The sequence below is a fragment of the Pleurodeles waltl genome, chromosome 4_2 (assembly GCF_031143425.1).
Source record: "Pleurodeles waltl isolate 20211129_DDA chromosome 4_2, aPleWal1.hap1.20221129, whole genome shotgun sequence".
Taxonomy (NCBI): Eukaryota; Metazoa; Chordata; class Amphibia; order Caudata; family Salamandridae; genus Pleurodeles; species Pleurodeles waltl.
In genome coordinates, this window is record NC_090443.1 from 1066411878 (window position 1) to 1066432816 (window position 20939).

The 20939-nt window shown below is 49.2% G+C and overlaps 1 protein-coding gene across 1 annotated transcript in view; it reads right to left on the reverse strand.

Annotated features, from left to right (window-relative positions):
• LOC138293769 (uncharacterized) overlaps positions 1 to 20939 on the reverse strand; it is a 233411-nt gene that overhangs the window by 104320 nt on the left and 108152 nt on the right. The window lies entirely within an intron of this gene.

A 20939-nucleotide genomic window follows, 5' to 3' on the forward strand; every position in this document is an offset into this window, starting at 1 on the left:
TCTCTGTCCCATTAATTTTTCCCAAACAGAGAGCAGTTTCATAGATGATGAAATAATCTCACTTCTTCGCAAACAAGCGATAACCAGGATGAGCCCACACTCCTCGGGTATGTCAGTGCGATCTTTTTGGTGCGGAACAAAGGCAGGGGCTCCCGCTTAGTTCTCAATCTGAAGGATTTCAACTCCTGGATAGTGTGCCACCATTTCAAGATAGAGGGTATTCATTTGTTAGGAGAGCTCTTGCAAGAGGGCGACTATCTGGTGTGTCTGGATCCCCAGGACGCTTGTCTGTTTCTATTTACGTCCCTCACCATCGGTATCTTCAATTCTGTTTGCGAGACCAATGGTACAAATTCACCTCCCTCCCCTTTGGTCTTCCTTCAGCCCCTTGGTGTTTCACCAAGCTCTTGCGGCCAGTAGTGCAGGGAAAGAAAGGCGTCCACCTCATTATTTATCTCAACGATATTCTGATCATGGCTTAAAGAGTAGAGTCAGTCTTGAACCAGCAGTCTTGGACCATCCAGATTCTACAAGACCTGTGTTTTCTGATAAAACTCAGAAAAATCGATCAAGACTCCATCTCAAACCATTGAATTGTTAGGCTTCCAGGTAGATTTTATCACAACTTCTGTTACCCCTGGCGAAACAGAACTCTATCAAGAAGTTGAGGAGAGCCCGTGCCTCTCTGACTATATCAGTGCAGACCTTTGCAAGACTGCTGGGTCCTGTTGGCCTCCTCGATCCAGGTGATTTTTCTAGGTCCTCTTCACTATCAGGCCCTTCTTGCATCTTCGCAAAGGGCTGTACTATGCAGAGCAGATACTGTTTTCAGATGCGGTCAATTCAGAGATAACTGGGTGGTCGGATCATATGGATGCATGGAACGGCAAAGCCATTTTTGAATCCGCCCCGGAGATAGGGATAGAATCGGATGCCAGATGATGGGGCTGGGATGCACATTGAGGATCAGCAGAGACGGGGCCGGTGGTCCTCGGAGGAGCTCAGTCTTCATATCAATTGCCTGGAGCTTCTAGCAGGGGCATTTGCAATTAGATCTCTCTCCCCTGCAAAGAGAGCTGCTGTATCCTGTTTCGCATTGACAACATCTCAGCAGTGTGGTACATGAATCGCCTAGGAGGGACCAGGTCGCAAGTTCTAGTGGAGATTGCCAAAGATTTTTGGCATTTTTGTCTCCAGCACCATATTTTGGTGAAAGCAGAGTATATTCCAGGACGTTCCAGCATAGTGGCAGATTGGAACTCTCGTTTCTTGAGGGATGGCAACAATTGGAAATCCACAAGTGTTTTGCAGTCTTGAGCACCAGTGGGGTCAGTGTTTGATAGACCTCTTTGCATTAAGACTGAATTCTCAGCTTGGACGTTTTTTCAGTTTGAGACCGGATTCCCTAGCAGCGGGATCAGAGGCCTTCCTTCAAACGTGGATGATGGGTCTTTTGTATGCATTTCCCCTTTGTGCCATGATTCCAAGAGTACTCTCTCAGGTGAGGAGGCAGACATTGGTGATCATCTTGGTGATGCCTCTCTGGAAGGCTCAGCTGCCGTTGCCGGTGGCAATGTCACCATCAGGTGCTCTGCCAATTTGGATCCCACTCTGCCCATCTCTGTTTCCGGATCTGGAGGGACTGCCTCATCAATTGATAATAGCAAGGCAGTTGTCACTCATGGCATGGAGACTTTCCGGAGATATTGGCAGGTGGCGGGAGGTTCAGCGAACGCAATGTTTTTCTTATCTCAATCTTGGACCCCCTCCACACATAAACACTACGAGGCTTCCTGAAGGAGATGATTTTGTTGGTGTGGTGAACAACGGGTTGATCCCCTTGGGAGCGAACATTAGTAGACTGTCAATTTTCTTTCTGAATTGGCATCCAAGGGATTGGCTTACAGAACCATTAATAATTTCGGGTCACCTGTTTCTGCAGGTCACCCACATCTGGAAGGCAAACCATTAGGTGAACATCTGCTAATCTGTCAGCTTCTGCAGGGTATCTGGATGATCAAACCCCCACAGCCTAAGTATTCTTCATTATGGGATGCGGACGTCGTGTTATATTTTTTGAGAAGCTGGCCTTGGAACAAGGGTCTTTTGTGCAAACAGTTGTCAGCAAATCTCACACTTCTCCTTTGTCTGATATCATGTTGCTGTATTCCGGATGTACACGCTCTAGACTCAGCAGGTAGAGTATTTACTCCTTCAGGAGTTTCTTTCACTGTTTCTAGACATACAAAAACTAAATCTTGTTGCATTTCCTATCCATCTTTTCACCATAATCACAAATTATGCATGGTTAAATGTTTTAGCGATGAAGATTGTACTCCTGAGATTCATAGAGAAGCCAGGGGCAATTGCTCATTTCTTTACAAAGCCCCTCTGGTCCAGTATCTGCGGCTACTTTGGGCAGATGGGTCAGATGGTCTTTGGGGAAAGCTGGGATAGACATTTCTAAGTTCGTAGTACATTCTGTTCGTGGAGCCATGGCATCTAAAGCTTTTTGTACAGGTTCTCACCAGAGGACATAATGGCAGCTGCAGACTGGTCTTCGGGTTCTATCTTTAAGGTACTTTATCATACACCCATCGTGGATGTGGCGTCTGCAGTGCTGGATCAGCTTCAAACTAGCATAATCCGTGGACTCTGATCCTGACATTGAATAAAAAAAAAAAAAATTCTATTAAGGACACAGAGGTGAGGATTATCTCACCCGTAAGGCAAATTTTGGTATAAAACTCTTATTTCTAGATGATGATGTATATGCATAATGATATTAAGATATTGTTTAACATACCCGCCCTTTTTATTTCTTTAATTTGGATTGGTATTATTTGCATGTTTTCCTTTGTCCTTAGGTTTGGATAATAAGGGTACATGAATGATTACGGAAGGACGGCTTTGTGGCGATGCCTCAAGGCCAGTTGGCGGTGGCGGTTTAGGGTTGGCAGAACTTCGTTTGGATTCCAGTTTCTGAGGAGTTAGGCTGATATGTTCTCAATTGTTGCAAAGAAAGAGGAAGGAGTGTGATTTCAGAGACATACATACATGGAGCAGACATATGATTGGATAGCAATATAAACTACTTGGGATCTTGGGAAAATTAGATTTTGTGTTTAAACGTTTTTAGGGCCGAGCCTGCAAGTGTGTGAGCTTCACTATTACTGTAAGGAAATGGTAATAGCTACTTTACTCACAGGGGATTTTGGGTTATAAACAGCTGTTGAACACATTTCCCCTATACTGTAATAGTTCTGTTAGGAAAACGGAAATAGATAATAGATAAAGAGTGGATTAAGGGAGGCAAATGGCTGCTACATACCTTGAGCATGGTATGGTACATAGCCCTCATGGGATAATGACCATAATGAATTCTACATGAGGGATCATGGGTGTTAAATGACTGTTGTGTACACCTGCCATGTAGTCTAGTGAGATGTGTTGAAGAAATGGGCATAAATATTTTTTACGGCGGATGATGGGGTTAGCTGGCTGGTACATATACATCATCCTGTTATTGTTTGAAATGGGGCCTCTGATTGGCAGTCATTTTGCACTCTGTCCAAGCAGGGACCCTCACTCTAGTCAAAGTAACTTAGATACACACATAGAATACCCCTGCTCACCCCCCTTGGTAGCTTGACACAAGCAGTTAGACTTATCTCAAAGACAATATGTAAAGTATTTGTACCAACGCTCACAGTAATACAGTGAAAACACTGCTAAATGGACACCACACCAGTTTAGAAAAATAGCCAATATTTATCTAAATCAAGCAAGACAAAAATGACAAAACTCCAACATGCACAAGTAAAATGATGAATTTTTAAGATAATAGAATCTTATACCATAGAAAGCAATGGAAACGTTGTTACACAAAGTACCTGGTTTGCGTAAAAAATACAGCTGCAGGGGCGAGTGTGCGTTGGTAAAGTCAGTGGTGCATTGATTCCTTACTCGCAAGGAAGGCCATGCGTCGTTTCTTCTCCGGTCGGGTAGGCGATGCATCATTTTTCTCTCCCGCAAGAGAGCGATGCATTGATTTCTGGACAGGCACATCGGATACGGGCAGGTTCACATCGATTTTGACGCCCAGCAATGTTGCGTGCGTAATCCGGCCACACGAAAATGAGAATCTGCGCTGCGTGGGGTTTGTGTCAATTTCAGCCACTGCAAAAAGGTGTTGCGTAGTTTCTCTAGCCACGATGTAGGTGATGCATCGATTTCCCAGCCGAGATGCAGGTCGTGTGTTGATTTCTCAGCCATGATGCAGGTGGCGCGTCTTTTTTACAGCCACGTTGCAGGGGGTGCATCATAATGTTCCCCACACGGCTCCTGTGCATGGATTTCCACCTTGGTTCCACCAGCTTCACCTTTTAAAGGCCCAGGGGCTGGATAGGGCACCACTTGGCAGTGTAGGAGTCTTAGCATGGAATCCAGGTGCTGGCAGAGGAAGTCTTTGATGTCCCTGAGCCTTCAAAGGAGGAGGCAAGCCCTTGGAGGCACTTAACAAGCAGGAATATACCACAAAGACCAGTCTGTGTCCTCTATCAGGCAGAAGCAGCAACTGCAGGCCAACCAAGAAAGCACAGTCACAGGCAAAGAGTCAGTACTCCTCCTCCAGCTCCTCAGCTCTTCTCCTTGGCAGAGGTTCCTCCTGGTTCCAGAAGTTATCTGAAAATCTGGGGTTTTGGGTCCACTACGTATAACATTTTCAGCCTTTGAAGTAGGCAAACCTCAAAGGAAAGTCTCTATTATTCACAACATCCTGCTTTGCCCAGGTCTGGCCCCAGACTCACACCAGGGGACGGAGACTGCATTGTGTAAGGGCAGGCACAGCCCTTTCAGGTGTAAGTGACCACGCTTCCCTTCATTGCAGCCTAGATGGCCCATCAGGATATGCAGGCTACACCCCAGCTCCCTTTGTGTCACTGTCTAGTGGAAATTCACAACACCCCAACTTTCAAACTAACCCAGACGGGGAATCCACAAACAGGCAGAGTCACAGAAAGGTTTAAGCAAGAAAATTTCCACTTTCTAAAGGTGCATTTTCAAACTGACAATTTAAAAAACAACTTTACCAAAAGATACATTTTTAAATTGTGAGTTCAGAGACCCCTAACTCTCTATCTCTATATGATCCCAAAAGGAAACTGCACTCAAAAGATATTTAAAGGCAGCCCCCATGTGAACCTATGAGAGAGGTAGGCCTTGAAACAGTGAAACCCGAATTTGGCAGCATTTTGCTGTTAGGACATGTAAAACACATCAGTTCATGTTCCACCTTAAACATACACTGCACCCTGCCCATTGGGCTACCTAGGGCCTACCTTAGGGGTGCCTTACATGTACAAAAAGGGAAGGTTTGGGCCTGGCAAGTGGGTACACTTGCCACGTTGAATTGGCAGTTTAAAACTGCACCCACAGACACTGCAGTTGGATGTCTGAGCCATGTTCATAAGGCTACTAATGTGGGTGGCACAACCAGTGCTGCAGGCCCAGTAGTAGCATTTGATTTACAGGCCCTGGGCACTTCCAGTGCACTTTACTATGGCCTTAATGTAGGAGGCTGGCCTAGCTTGTAGTGAGTACCAGAGGTACTTACACCTTGTGCCAGGTCCAGTTATCCCTTATTAGTGTAGAAGAGGTGTTTCTAGCAGCTTAGGCTGAACTAGGAGACATGTAAAGCTCCTACTATACCAATGGTGTCATATGCAAAATATCATAAGAAAACACAATACACAGAGTTACTAAAAATAAAGGTACTTTATTTTTATGACAATATGCCAAAAGTATCTCAGTGAGTACCCTCAGTATGAGGATAAGTTATATACACAAGATATATGTACACAAACCAAAATTAGGTAAGTAATAGCAAGAAAAGTAATGCAAGCAGTGTAGAATTACAATAGGTTGCAATATGCAAGCATAGGTAGAGGGGCAAAACAAACCATATACTCCAAAAGGGGAATGGGAACCACGAATGGACCCAAAACCTATGTGAGCTTGTAGAAGGTCGCTGGGACTGTAAGAAAACAGTGAGGGTTAGAAAAATAGCCAACCCCAAGACCCCGAAAGGTAGGTGTAAAGTGCACCTACTACCCCCAGAGAGCACAGAAGTCGTGATAGGGGGATTTTGCCGGAAGAACAAACACCAGCAATGCAACAACAGTGGATTCCCGGACCTGAGTACCAGGAAGAAAAGGGGACCAAGCCCAATAGTCGCGACAGTGTCGAGAGTGGGCAGGAGCCCAGGAAATGGCAGCTGAGAGTGCAAGGAAGCTGCCACCTGTTCGAAGAAGCTTGGAGTTCTGCAAGAAAGAAGAGGACTAGGAACTTCTCCTTTGGAGGATGGATGTCACACGTCGTGAAGAAGCTTGCACAGGTGTTCCCACACAGAAAGACCTCAAACAAGCCTTGCTGGCTGCAAGGGTCACAGTAGAGGTTTTTGGGTGCTGCTGTGGCCCAGGAGGAACCAGGATGTCGCCACTTGGAGGAGGAGACAGAGGGGGCACCCAACAACTCAGGGAGCCCTCACTGAAGCAGGCAGCACCCGCAAAAGTACCTGAACAGGCACTTGGAAGGAAAGTGAACCGGAGTCCACGCGAAGTCACAAAAGGGAGTCCCACGACGCCGGAGGACAACTCAGAAGGTTGTGCACTGCTTTAAGGAGTGCCGGGGACCAAGGCTGGGCTGTGCACGAAGAAAATCCTGGAAGAGTGCACAGGAGCCAGAGCAGCTGCAAATCACGCGGTACCCAGCAATGCAGTCTAGCGTGGGGAGGCAAGGACTTACCTCCACCAAACTTGGACTGAAGAGTCACTGGACTGTGGGAGTCACTTGGACAGAGTTGCTGAGTTCCAGGGACCACGCTCATTGGGATGAGAGGGGACCCAGAGGACCAGTGTTGCAGTCTTTTGGTGTCTGCGTTAGCAGGGAGAAGATTCAGTCGACCCACAGGAGATTTCTTCAGAGCTTTTGGTGCAGGGTGAAGGCAGGCTACCTCCAGAGCATGCACCACCTGGAAACAGTTGAGAAAGCCGGCAGGATGAGGCGCTACAATGTTTCTGGTAGTAGTCTTGCTACTTTGTTGCGGTTTTGCAGGCGTCCTGAGCAGTAAGCGGTCGATCCTTTGGTAGAAGGTGAAGAGGGAGATGCAGCAGAACTCTGATGAGCTCGTGCATTCGTTATCTGAAGAATTCCCCAAAGCAGAGACTCTAAATAGCCAGAAAAGGAGGTATGGCTACCAAGGAAGGAGGATTGGCTACCAAGAGAGGTAATAGCCTATCAGAAGGAGCCTCTGACGTCACTTGCTGGCACTGGCCACTCAGAGCAGTCCAGTGTGCCCCCAGCACCTCTGTTTCCAAGAAGGGAGAGGTCTGGAACACACTGGAGGAGCTCTGGGCACCTACCCTGGGAGGTCAGGGGAGTGGTCACTCCCCTTTCCTTTGTCCAGTTTTGCGCCAGAGCAGGGCTGGGGGATCCCTGATCCGGTGTGGACAGGCTTATGCAGAGATGGGCACCATCTGTGCCCATCAAAGCATTTCCAGAGGCTGGGGGAGGCTACTCCTCCCCAGCCCTTCACACCTATTTCCAAAGGGAGAGGGTCTAACACTCTCTCTCAGAGGAAATCCTTTGTTCTGCCTTCCTGGGCCAGGGCTGCCTGGACCCCAGGAGGGCAGAAACCTGTCTGAGGAGTTGGCAGCAGCAGTAGCTAAAGTGGAGACCCCGGAAAGGCAGTTTGGCAGTACCCGGGTGCTGTGCTAAAGACCCGGGGGATCATGGAATTGTCCCCCCAATACCAGAATGGTATCCTAGACATGTTACATGGACATGTTCGGAGTTACCATTGTGACGCTACATATAGGTAGTGACCTATATGTAGTGCACACGTGTAATGGTGTCCCCGCACTCACAAAGTACGGGGAATTTGTCCTGAACAATGTGGGGGCACCTTGGCTAGTGCCAGGGTGCCCACACACTAAGTAACTTTGCACCTAACGTTCACCAAGTGAGGGCTAGACATTTAGGTGACTTATAAGTTACTTAAGGGCAGTGGTAAATGGCTGTGAAATAACGCAAACGTTATTTCACTCAGGCTGCACTGGCAGGCCTGTGTAAGAATTGTCTGAGCTCCCTATGGGTTGCAAAAGAAATGCTGCAGCCCATATGGATCTCCTGGGGCCCCAATACCCTGGGTACCTCAGTACTATATACTAGGGAATTATACGGGTGTACCAGTATGCCAATGTGAATTGGTAAATTTAGTCACTAGCCTGTTAGTGACAAATTTGAAAAGGAGAGAGAGCATAACCACTGACGTTCTGGTTAGCAGAGCCTCAGTGATACAGTTAGGCACCACACAGGGAACACATACAGGGCACACTTTATGAGCACTGGGGTCCTGGCTAGCAGGATCCCAGTGACACAGGCAAAAACAAACATACATACAGTAAAAATGGGGGTAACATGCCAGGCAAGATGGTACTTTCCTACACTGGGTACCTAGGTGCCACATCCTAATTACTTATAAGGAGGCACCAGTATGCTAATTATGAGTGGAATACTGTGTTAGCAGTATCCAACAACCAAATTTAAAGGGGAGAGAGCATAAGCACTGGGGTCCTGGTTAGCAGTATCCCAGTGACACCGTCAAACACACTGACAAACAGGCCAAAAATGAGGGTAAACATGCTAGAAAGAGGCTTATTTCTCACAAAGTGGGCATAGCTGTGCTCTGCTTGGGGAATTATGGGGGTTACAGGGACAATGAATATATTTGGGACTGTATTATGATTGATCCAGTTAGCAAATAGGGATAGGATTTTTTTTGCACTGGGGATCATGGACGTTAAATGGCTTTTACTTACACCTGCCACTGTAATTTCATGAATTCTGTAAGAAAATGGTAATAGCTCTTTTACTCACAGGAGATTATGGGCTTTAAACAGCTCTTGAACACAGTTTCTCCTATATTATAATGGCTCTGTGAGGAAAAGGAGAATAGATTTTTACATGAGGGATTTATGTCTTGACATTATGTATTCTCTGTTGCATTGGAGTATGCATACTGTCAAGATTGTTGTCCTCCCACCAATTTTAAAGGTAGCCACACTTTAGGTTTAATCATAGTGGAGACTACTCTGTGCCCGCCGTGATTAAACCACTCCAAAGGTCCTGTGAAGTAAGGGCTGTTGGCGGTAACCCTCTAATCCTGCCCTCCTAATTTAACATTTAGTAAGCTTAGCATAGAGGTGTATTGTTTGTTATCGGGATCAACCAGACAAATCGCTCCCCCAACTAATAACGGTCATGCACCACCACCCACAGAATCGTGAAAGAGCTATCAATCTGTCAATTCTTTCTGCGTCCCGACCGGGTGAGGTTCCTCTGTTGAGTCAATTAAGCTGCAGCCTCCACTCCTGTAGGTGCTTTTCTGTTATTTCCTTTAGGTTTCAGGTTTGCAACCATACTCCTCTCTGAACCCAAAGACTTTGGTTTCCTGGAAGCTCCTCTGTGGGTCATGAGAATAACTTTGCCCGATCGCCAGTTGGCATCATTTATGGTTAGAACTACAATGGTGTCTGATCAACTTTAAATATTTGCTATTAAAGCTGGAGTTTCCGCTGCTGCTGGCACCAGACTTGCCCTCCAATGGATCCTCTTTAAAATATTTAAAGTATACTCATTCCAATTACATGGCTACAAGAGTTTGATATTGTTATTTTTTGTCACTACCTCACCGACTCGGGAGTGGGTAATCTGCACGCCTGCTGCCTTCTTTGGATGGGGTAGCCATTTCTCAGGCTCCCTCTCCGGAATCAAACCTGAATCCCCGTAAATTGTGGTCACCATGATAGGCACAGAAAGTACCATCAAAAGTTGATAGGGCACAGGGCTCGAAAGATCTACTCGACCACTCGCTATGGCGAGTTTTATGTTATGAGGTTGAGCTATTTTTAGATTCTACTCACCTCGACCACTCGCTATGGCGAGTTTTATGTTATGAGGTTGAGCTATTTTTAGATTCTACTCACCTCTGGCGAGTGGACAAAGAACAGCTGTTTTGTTCAGTCAGAAATTGAATTAGCACTTAAGATGCCTTTAAATCTTATTCTTGTCACATTTGCTCTGTGTTCAGAGACAGAGGTCAAAAGTTAGTTTGTCTTCTTGCAATGCAAATACTTTTCCTTGTGACTGCAGCGTTCCAGGATTTTGTAAGGTGAACTGTCTGACCTATGTGAAATGAAAGGCTGTTGGTATCAGGTTTTTCCTAACACACATTTATATAACTAAGTCAACTTTACAAACATTTCAAAATATATTTCAGTAGCTGTGAAAGACCATTTTTCTACTTCTATTTGATGAAAACAAATATTTTATTAGGATGAAAAAAGGGTCAGAACACTTTACTTGGTGATGTGCAAATGATAAATGTTTTCTGAAACCCAATTTTCACGGATTATTGTTAATACACTATATAGTTTTATCAGTAAAGCTGCAAGTTAGTGGGAAGAATTTTGGACATTTCTTGGAAATGTACTCTCTGTAAATAACAGTACGGTACCACATCGTGCTTTAGTGACATATTTATTAAAAGTGAGTGTTTAAACATGAACTGAGAAACACTCCTGCCCTGATGGCAAAGCTATTAGTAAACTAAGGGGCAAGTCATGCATGTATCATGTGTACCCTCTATGTGGGCTGGATTTATTATACATGGAGCAAACGTTTAGTGTATTTAATCAAACAAAAAAGGATTAATTTTTTTTACAGCAGAAATGCTGAACTCACATATTTGAAGGTGCACTCACATGCAAGAACGAAGAAAAAGTTGACTAAAATACAATATTTGCCTAGGATTACACAAGTTGAGACCCGTTTCTGGGTCAAGTACATTACAGTTAGGTCGAGTAGATTATTCAAGCTACTCGACCTGCAGGTCTAGTAACATTTTTATGATTGTTTGAGGCCTGGGCCAGGAATCCGAATGTATCTTTGCCATCACAGGGACGTATAATTGGCCCGAGATTATCTAGAATCATCAAAGTGGCCAGGTGAGCCCAGATTGGACTTGTTCTGTTAAAAGCACGCAACCCGGGAGGTCAGCGCTCATCAGCATTTATTAGCTCTAGAATTATCACAGTTATTCAGGTAACACATGGAGCAATCAAAGTAGCCATAACTGATTGTTAATCAATCAATCAATACTTCTAAAGCGCAGCTACTCACCCATGAGGGTCTCAAGACGCTGGGGGGGGAGGGGCCTAATCCGAAGAGCCACATCTTGAGGTTCTTCCTGAAGATGGTGAGCGACGGGCTTTGTCTGAGGTGCAGGGGGAGGTTGTTCCAGCTCTTTGCTGCAGTGTAGGTGAAAGATTGTCCACCAGCAGTGGTTATGCGGATGCAAGTGACGGTGGCCAGGGCCATCTTGGTGGAGCAGAGGGATCTGGCGGGGATGTAGAAGGAGACACGGTGGTTCAGGTAGGCTGGTCCTTCAGTGTGTATGGCCTTGTACGTGTGGATGAGAAGCTTGAAGGTTATTCGCTTCTCGACCGGTAGCCAGCGGAGGGTCCTCAGGTGTTGGGAGGTGTGTTCTCCGCGACGGAGGTCCAAAATTAGTCTGGCCGTGGCGTTCTGGATGAGTTGACGTTTTTTGATGTTCCTAGTTGAGGTGCCGTCGTAGAGGGTGTTGCCGTAGTCAAGCATGCTAGGGACTAAGGCGTGGGTGACCATCTGCGACAGTCTGCTCGCATCCATCTGAAGATCTTCTCAAGTTTGCAGTGTGTGTGCCAGCAGGAGGCAACAGAGTTTACCTGGCGGGTCATGGATAGGGAGGAGCTGAGAATGAGTTGCGGGTGTGCTCGGTCGGTGCAGGGGTGGCGCTGAGAGATGTGGGCCACCAGCAGTCGTCCCAAGCTGAGGCGAAATTTCAGAAGATGATGAGCTCCGTCTTGTCAGAGTTGAGCTTGCGGCAGCTTTCTCTCATCCAGGTGGAGACGGCTTCCATTCCTACGTGAAAGTTTATTTTGCCCGTGCCCGGGTCTTCGGTGAGGGAAATGATGAGTTGTGTGTCATTGGCATATGACACAATGTTCATACCGTGGCTTCTGACAATGGCAGCAAGAGGGGCCATGTATTGTTAGAAATGGGGTCTCTAGTTGGCTGAGGTATGCACCCTGTCTAAGGAGGGTTCACCACACTATTCAGGGTAAGTAAGATATACACTCTAAATTAACGTGTGCTCACCCTCTGGTACCTTTGGCAGATAGCAGCCAGGCTTAACTTAGGAGGCAATATGAAAAAGTATTTGTGCAACACTTAAAATACAGTAACACAGTGAAAACACCACAAAAAGACTCCACTCCAGTTTAGATAAATAAAGAATATTTATCTGAGTAAAATAAGACTAAGACGACAAAAATCACATAAGCATTCCTCTAGTTATCTCAATCAATACACCTGTTAATTACAGTACTCATGGTAGCATGTTCGCTTCTTTTCTAACCCATACTATAGTGCTTTGAGTGAGGTCCAGTAGTTCCCTGGTCATCAGAGCATGAAAACAGTGGCCCTATGTGATTTATCAAGTTAGTTAATGTTGGTCCCTCAAGACCAATGTGTCTCCAAACACCTAGCAGACTGCAAATGCGCAAGGCAGCTGCAGAGGCCCAATAAATCTCCCTGGGTTCACCGCAACTTAGTCCAGGGTTGGAGGCCTCGTGACTCACATCACTGGGTTTGTGAGTTTGTAGGAGGTGCAACAACGGGCCCCACTGGGCTACCCTCAGGCCAGAGTTGGTGATACATGAACAACAAGTAACATGGGGCCACAATCCACATTGCTTAGGTTCCCTTTGCCTTAAAGTGGTAGGCTCACAGTGTTGGTTCAGCGGAGGGAGGTGGGCCGAGCTGAGGCGGCGTCACTGGAGCAACCCCAGTTAACAGGGCAACGCCAATGGGTTTGAGCTACAAGTGCTTCTCTCAGTGCTGGGTGCAAGTTCTGAGGCAGCAATCGTAATCAGTGTGGGGATCTGGCCTTCAAAGCCAGTAGTTGCAGATCAGAAGTGCTGAGACCGCTGTTACGGCCCGTTAACTGGTCAGGGAAACGACGTGCTCTCCTGAAGGAATCTGGGCTGTGTGGCTCACAGGCTGAGATAGCGATCAGACGCATTATGATCTTTGTCAGCAACCAGTGCTGGACTCTCACGTGGCAGTGTCCCAAGGCAGTGTGCAAGAAGGGGAGGTCTTTGATGGCACAGAGACTTCAGAAAACAGGAGGGAAACCAGCAAGACCTTGGAGTCACTCTGGGTTCAAATTAGATGGACACAGTCCCTGTCCTCAGTAGGCAGCAGGGCAGCTCAGCAAAGCAGAGAAACAGTTCCTTGGAACAGTCAGTCAAGGCAAAGTGGCAATCCTTACAACTTCAGCAGATTTCTTCCCAGGTCTAGTAGTGTACTGATTTGATGAGGTCAGAACCCCAGTACTTATGCCCCAAAGTGCCTTTGATATACGGGGTGACTTCAAAGGAAATCTCTGAAGTGCACAAGGATCCCTTACATGTTTAAGGGCTACAGAGGTGGGTGACAAAACCAGTGCTGCAGGCCCACTAGTAGCATTTAATTTACAGGCCTTGGTTACATGGAATACCACTTTACAAGGGACTTGCAGGGTAGATTAAATATGCCAATTGTGGATACACCAATGTTACCAGGATAAGGGGAGAAGCACATGCACTTTAACACTGGTCAGCAGTAGTTACGTGCTAAGAGTCCTAAGGCTAACAAAAAGATACAGCACAAAGTGGAGGTAAAACAGGCAAATGGGTAGGGTAAGACCACCCCAAGGATGACAGGTCTAAAATTGATTTAATGAGCCATTCGCAGTTTCACTATACCAGCCTTGTGTACTTACACGTGCACAGTTTAATCTCTGAGACAAGCATATGATACTGGCGGGATCAACCAGCTAGCCGCACCTGCTGGATAAGGTTGAGGGGAGATGCATACCCATCTCGGACCGACCTTCGCATCCCTCGGAGCCTGCTGTATGGGGGAAGTCACTGCTTCGGGGGCTGGTAGCGGGACAGGCCGGTCGCATGAGCACCAGTGAGCCTTGCTATCTCCACGATGATGGAAGGGAGAGGCAGGCCGAGGAGCAGCATGAGCGAGACACAATGGTGTAGGGGACACCCCACTGAACGTTCGTTCTGAGCTGCTGTGGAATTGTGCTGGGTGGAGGTGGGACACAGACCACCAGACGGCATCCAAGTCCTGGCCCAACCCGACCGCTTCCACTATGGTTGGGCCACTGGGGGGTGCAAGCTGCTAAGCTGCTCAGCCTTCGCTCTGCTGGGTAGGGCCTGCACGAAAGGCAGGACCTCGAGTTGGAGGGTCCCCTGTGTGGTGAATGCTTCCCCCCTTTTTTGTAATCCATGTGTACTGAATAACAGAGGGGACCATCAGCAAAAACTCACCCAACCTCTTTGAGTCCTGACTGGGCTTGAAGAAGCAAATGTGCTCTCATAGGGACTTCTAGGGCAGTCTGGCCATCTGTACGGTCCACAGTAACACACAGCGCATGACCAGATGCCAGTGGGCTAAAAGAAACCAGATGGCCGGACTCTAAGGACAGCCATCTGGTTGCAGCATCCCTTAATGAAAAGGCTTCTGTTCACCCTTGGAGGGGACAGGGACTATGAAGCCTGGTTCTTGGAGCCACAGCTGGGCCTCAGGCAAGGAGGACTTGGCAGAGCTCTGAACCTGGGCCTGGAGGCACTTTTACATGCTGGTGAAATGGGGTAGGCCCTCCTGGGACCCCATCTTGGGTGCTTTTCCAGGCGGTGAGCCAGAGAAGGGAGCCCTGCGACTGGGGCTACCGCCCCTGGGCCAGCCAGATACTCTGACCTGGGGCCTGTTCAGAGCTTCTCCACTTGGGCCCCCAGGGTAGGGCTTCCTGGGCCCAAAGGATCCCATCATAGGCACTTTGCCACATGACATGCCATAGAACAGAGCCCAGGAAGGAGGCTCCAGTTCCAGGGCCCACTAGAGCCCTGTCCCAGGGACGAGTCAGAGCTCCTCAACCTAGCAAAGCAGGGAAAGCCTCTCTTGGTCTGCAGGATCCTGCCCTGGGTGCTTTGCGACCCGGCAGACCAGGGTAAGCATCCCGGTGTGAGGCTTCCACTGATGACCACCCGGAGCTCTGCTGCAGTGCACGGTCAGAGCTTCTCTCCTCCCCGTCCTGAGCACTGTGTGACACAGAAGACAAGAGAAGGGAGTTCAGGGCCCTGGTGGGCTTGCAGACCCGGGTCTGCTGGTTTAGTGGGCTTGCAGGCCCTGGCCCGTATGCTTTGTGGTTCAGAAGCCCTTACTGCGGGGGCACGATCAGATGTTTTCAATAGAGCAGCCCATCTCCAAATAGGCCTAAATTTGTCCAATCAACCATGGTCCCCAATCAGGCCTCCCTGTCCGGGACCGCAGAGCCTGCCCCCAAGCTTTGCAGCACAGAGGGCCAGCGAATAGAGCTCGGGCCCTGCTGAAGCTCTGACCAAGACCATGACAACTGCTTCCGTCCATGACAGAGGATGGGGAAAGGCTTCCTGGGCCTGCTGCTTCCGCTATGCTCGAGTGAGAGGGAACATCACGAAGAATGGTAAGCCTTGTGTGGGACCTGCTGATGGTACCCCCTGGGTGGTGCAGGACATTGATAGTCGCTTCCTTCGAGACCGGGTCCAGGGCCACTTGCCTCCAGGTGACTCCTGCAGGGTGGAGAGCAGGGATCCAGTTGCCCTGTTGACCTGCAAGTGATCATGCCCCAGCTCCAGCACCCGGCGGTACAGGACAGAAGGAGGAGGCCCTAGTGCTGGATGGAACATTGTGGAGGTGGTCTCCCTTGGGCCTGCTTTACCCTTGTCCCTCCTTGGTGGCAGAGGGACCCATGGGTGTAGGAGTGGGGAATGAGCTTCCACGGACAGAGACAAAAGCTTGGCTCAGAGGATGCCTTTCAATTGTTCACAGTGAGGTAGCTGCTCTGCTAATTACGAAACCCTGAACCAGAATCGGGTCATCTATGAATGATGTAGCACTGGGTTCTCAGCAAACATGCAGTGCACTAAGGGCGATAAAGGTGGCCCCCTTCTGTCCAAGCTCTGGTCCCCAAATGAGAGGCCCTACACACAGGCACTGAGGCCGGCTATCCCAGGCCAACGTAGGCTCAACAGCACTACGGTATCATGACGGATTAGGGGGGATTCAGACTTCGAGGTTTTCAGTCATAATCCAACAGATGGTAGCTTCACCACATTGGCTCCTCAGTCGATCACATAAAGCAAATGTCTGAACCTGTGGTTGCTCTTGTACTGAGCAGGATTACTATTACAACAACACATCAGTAGGGCAAAACTAACCTGTCTCACGACAGTCTAAACCCAGCTCATGTTCCCAATTAGTAGGTGAACAATCTAACGTGAATTCTGCTTCACAATGATAGGAAGAGCTGACATGGAAGAATCAGAAAAGAACAGTTGGCCGTCACAAGCCAGGTACCCTGTGGTAACTTTTCCGACACTGCTTGAACCCAAATAGCCACAAGGATTGTGAGGTTCTGCTTTCACAGTCTGTATTCGTACTGAAAAGTGAGGTCAAGCAAAGTTTTGCCCTTCTGCTCTACAGGAGGTTTATGTCTTCCCTGAGCTAGCTCACCTTAGGATACCCCTGTTATTGAATGTCAGGTTTACCACCCCAGTCAACCTTCCCACCTGCCACTGACCTGGGAGTAGTTTGCACCTGGCAGACGTTGAGCACTTGGAGCCAGAAGCAAGAGCCCCATGGGACTCACCCCTGCCTCACCGGGGAAGTGAAAAAAAAAAATTAAAGTATTGGTATTTTCCTGACGGCCCTCTCACTTATCATACACCTTACATGTCTCTTCACAGTGCCAGACTAGAGTCAAGCTCAACAGGGACTTCTTTTCCCACTGATCCTGTCAAGCCTATTCCCCTGCCTAGGGTTTCACTGGATTCATCTATTCATGCATGCCACTAATAAGATAATAACACATTTGGCTAACTTAATAGAGTCATAGTTACTCCTGCCATTTAGCTGTGTTTCATTGAATTTCTTCACTTTTACATTCTGAGCAGTGGGCAGAAATCATACTGCATCAACACCCACCTCAGGCCTTTGGGATTCTTTGCTTTAATTAAACAGTTGGATTCTCCTGGTCCGCACAAGTTCTAAGTCATCTGGTAGGCACTGGCTGAGGCAGAATGCTGCCCCCGTGACCCGGGGAGTGAAACGGGGAGAGGAAACCACCGGAGCAGGGGCTATCCACAGAAAGGGACCGGCTCGTGTCCAGAGACACCGCCGACATGGAGGGTGGTGTCTCGCCCAGATGTGGCACGCGCCCAGCCCTGCTTCATGCCCCAGCCCAACCGACCCAGACCTTAGAACCAATTCTTATCCCGAAGTTACCAATCTGACTTGCTGACTTCCTTTACCCATATTGTTCCAGTATTCTAGAGGCTCTTCACCTTAGAGACCTGCTGCAGATATGGGTACGGCCTGTGGTCCTGGCCCAGGGACGCAAAATGCGATTCAGTTTCACCCCTGGGTCATGCTGGGTGAGCATAAGTTCAATCTCGGGGGTTCAGGCATTTGGTGATGGTGCTGGGCTAAAGAGCCAATGCAGCAAAGCTACCAACTGCGGGATTTTGACTGAACACCTCTAAGTCACAATCCCCACTAAATCAGAATGATACAGCAGTGCCATTGAGCCTCAGTTGGCCTAGGATAGCTGGCCTCGGGGACTATGCGTAGAGCCACTCGCTTGGGGACCGAAGCGTGGACAGAAAGGGGCTGCCTTCATTACCCTTAGTGCACCACATGTTCATGGGGCACCTGGTGCTAAATCATTCAAAGATGACCTGATTCTGGGTTTGTGTTTCATAAGTAGCAGAGATGCTACCTTGCTGTGATCTACTGAAATTCATCTTCTGAGCCAATTTTTCGTTCTGTTCATGGGGTGGGCACTAAGCCCCCCACACCTGAGGGCCCCTCTGCTGCCAAGGAGGAACAAGGGGGAAGCGGGCCCACGGAAGGCTGCCTCCTCAATGTTCCACCCAACACTGGGGACTCCCCTTCCTGCCCTACAGCTCCAGGTGGAGGGACGGGGGTGTGATCCCTTGCAGATCAGTAGGGTAACCAGATGGCCATAGAGGGATCTTCCCACGCAGGAGTCATTAGAATGCAAGTAGCCTCCTGATTGCTTGCCTCAAAATGCACGGCCCCTCTTGTAACTGTTGGACTGAGATCTGGGCAATTCTGGTAGGCCTGGGCCATTTGGTTGCTGGGTTGGCCTGGGCCTCCTGGTCACTGGGTTGGCCCAGGACATCTGGCAAACTGACCAACCAGATGCTGGCTAGCTGGCCTGGGGGCTAACTTAGACTTTTGCCACCCTCCAGCCCAGCCCTCCCCAAAACCTCTCCAAGGGGAGAGGTTTTGGAGAGGGCTGGGCTTAACCATCCTTGGTCCTCCAGGCCCAGGCTTCGAGAAGGTAGAAGGTACCCACCCAAGGCAGCACCCTCAGTCCACGGTATGGTGATGACAGTCACTACCCATGGCAGGGTGGCTGAAGACTGGGGAGCACTCTTTTGTTCCTCCACTGGGTTTGGGCCTAGAGCGGAGACCAGCCCTGCATCAAAGCCCATCAGGGATGCTGGTCTGGAACACAAGCACAAGAGAGTTCTGAGAAGCCCTCAGGAGCTGCCTGGGCCTAATCTCGAAGGCAGCGACTGTCGATGTCCCGCACGACCCATGAGGTATCATTGTCAGGCCCAGCACAAGGCTAATCGCTCTCCCCCACGCACCTCCCCCCACAATAAGAGTGGGGCTTGGCAACGGGGAAGCGGCAGGCTCAGGAAGCCCTTTCCCCCCTTCTCCAGCATGGATGTCAGCTGTGGTCAGAGCTCCAGCAGGGCCCAGGATCCATGCACTTGCCCTCTATACCGCAAATCACGGGGGCATGGCTCCCCAGTACCAGACAGAGCAGCCTTCTCAGTAACTATTTAGTGAGGAGCTGGTTTTCTGGAAACACCTGATCATGCCCCTCTGGTCAGGGCTTCTGAGCCACAAAGCGTACGGGACAGGGTTCCATTTGGTAAGAGAACATGCAGGCCCAGAACTGCAAGCCCACTGAACCAGCAGACCTGGGTCTGAAAACTCACCAGGGCCTGGGCTCCCTTCTGAAGCCTTCTGTGATGCACAACGCACAGGCTGGGGGGAGAGAAGCTCTAACCGTGCATTGCATCAGAGCTCAGGCAGGCCATCAGTGGAAGCCTCACACCAGGCTGTCTACCCTGGTCTGCTGGTTCGCAAACCACCCAGGATGGGATCCCGTGGGTCTGGAGTGGTTCCCTCTACTGTGCACGTGCTAGAGCTTGGCCCTGTGGTGGACACCACCTTTGTCCCGGGCTCCGGACTCCAGCCTGGTGTATCATAAAGGGACTGCAATGGGAGCACGCAGGCCTTGAGAGACTTCCCCTGCAGGGCCCTGGGTTAGGAGCCACCTTCCTGGGCTTCATCCTCTGGCTTGCCAGGTGGCAAAGTGCCCAGAACAATGATTGTGCAGGTCCATGGAGCTCTCTCTTCATGACCTGGGTGGAGAAGCTCTGACCAGACCCCAGGTTAGAGCCCCGGTAGTCGTAGGCCCAGGGCTCCCTTCTCTGGCTCACTGCCTGGCAAAACATCCAGGATGGGGTTCTGCGGGCCCCGAGAGGGTTTCTCCTGCTTTGCTGGCACATAAAGGTGCCTCCATGCTCAGTAAGAGAGCTCTGCCCAGCCCCACTCACCTGAGACTCAGCTGAGACTCACAGAACCTGACCTCTTAAGCCTTATCTCCTCCAAGGGCGAGCAGAAGCCTTATGTTCAGGGGTGCTGTGACCAGACGGCTGTTCTTGGAGCCTGGCCATCTGGTCGATGTGAACACTCTGGCATCTGGTCGTGCACTGTGCGTTCCTTTGGTGCATTCAGATGGCAGGACTGCCCTGGAAGTTTCTATAAAGGCCCATTTGCTTCTTCAGGCCCTGTGAGAGATTCAGGTTGTGCTGATGGGCCCCTCTGTCATTCAGTGCGCATGGATTACAGGAAAGATTATTTGTAACACGTAATACGGACCCCCAGGCCCTCAGCTGCCTGATGGTCCTGTCTGAAGGGTCTTTCCTCCTAGCCTTCCCCAGTGGAGAGCAGACAGGGGCATGAAGCCAACATTCCCCCAAAGGGTGGCCTGTCTGGGAAGGATCTGGCCCGCACCATACTTCAATTAATTGGGTATGCTTGGTCCATTTAGGAATGGATTGCTTGGCCAGCTTTGAATGTTGTTTCAAGCAAAGAGCTTCAACCCCACCAAGGATCGTCTGACTCGAGGGCCTGTCTTTTGCCGAGGCTCCACCCAACAGAGTGAAGGCTGAGCAGCCTGGCAGCTTGCAATGCTGAAACTGAGTGGAAGGGGTGGGTTGTAACAGGATTCAGATTCCACCTGGTGGTCTGAGCCTTGCACACCACGCCATCGCCCTTCCCTATCCACTGCATTACCACTGCAACTTGGAACTAATGTTCAGTGGAGTGTCCCTGGAACCGCTGCGTCTCGCTCAGGCTGCACTTTGGCCCGCTTCTCCCTTCCATCATTGCAGAGACAGCCAGGCCCACTGGTGCCCATGCGACCGGCCTGTCCCCCACAAGCCCCCCAGGCAGAGACTTCCGCCATACAGCAGGCTCTTGATTGGTGCGAAACTCTGTACAGGATGGGTACGCATCCCTCCCAAACCCTATCAAGCAAGTGCAGCTACCTGGTGAATACTACCAGTAGCATATACTTGTCTCAAAGATTAAGCTATGCACATGTAAATACTCACTGACGGTACAGTGAAAATGCA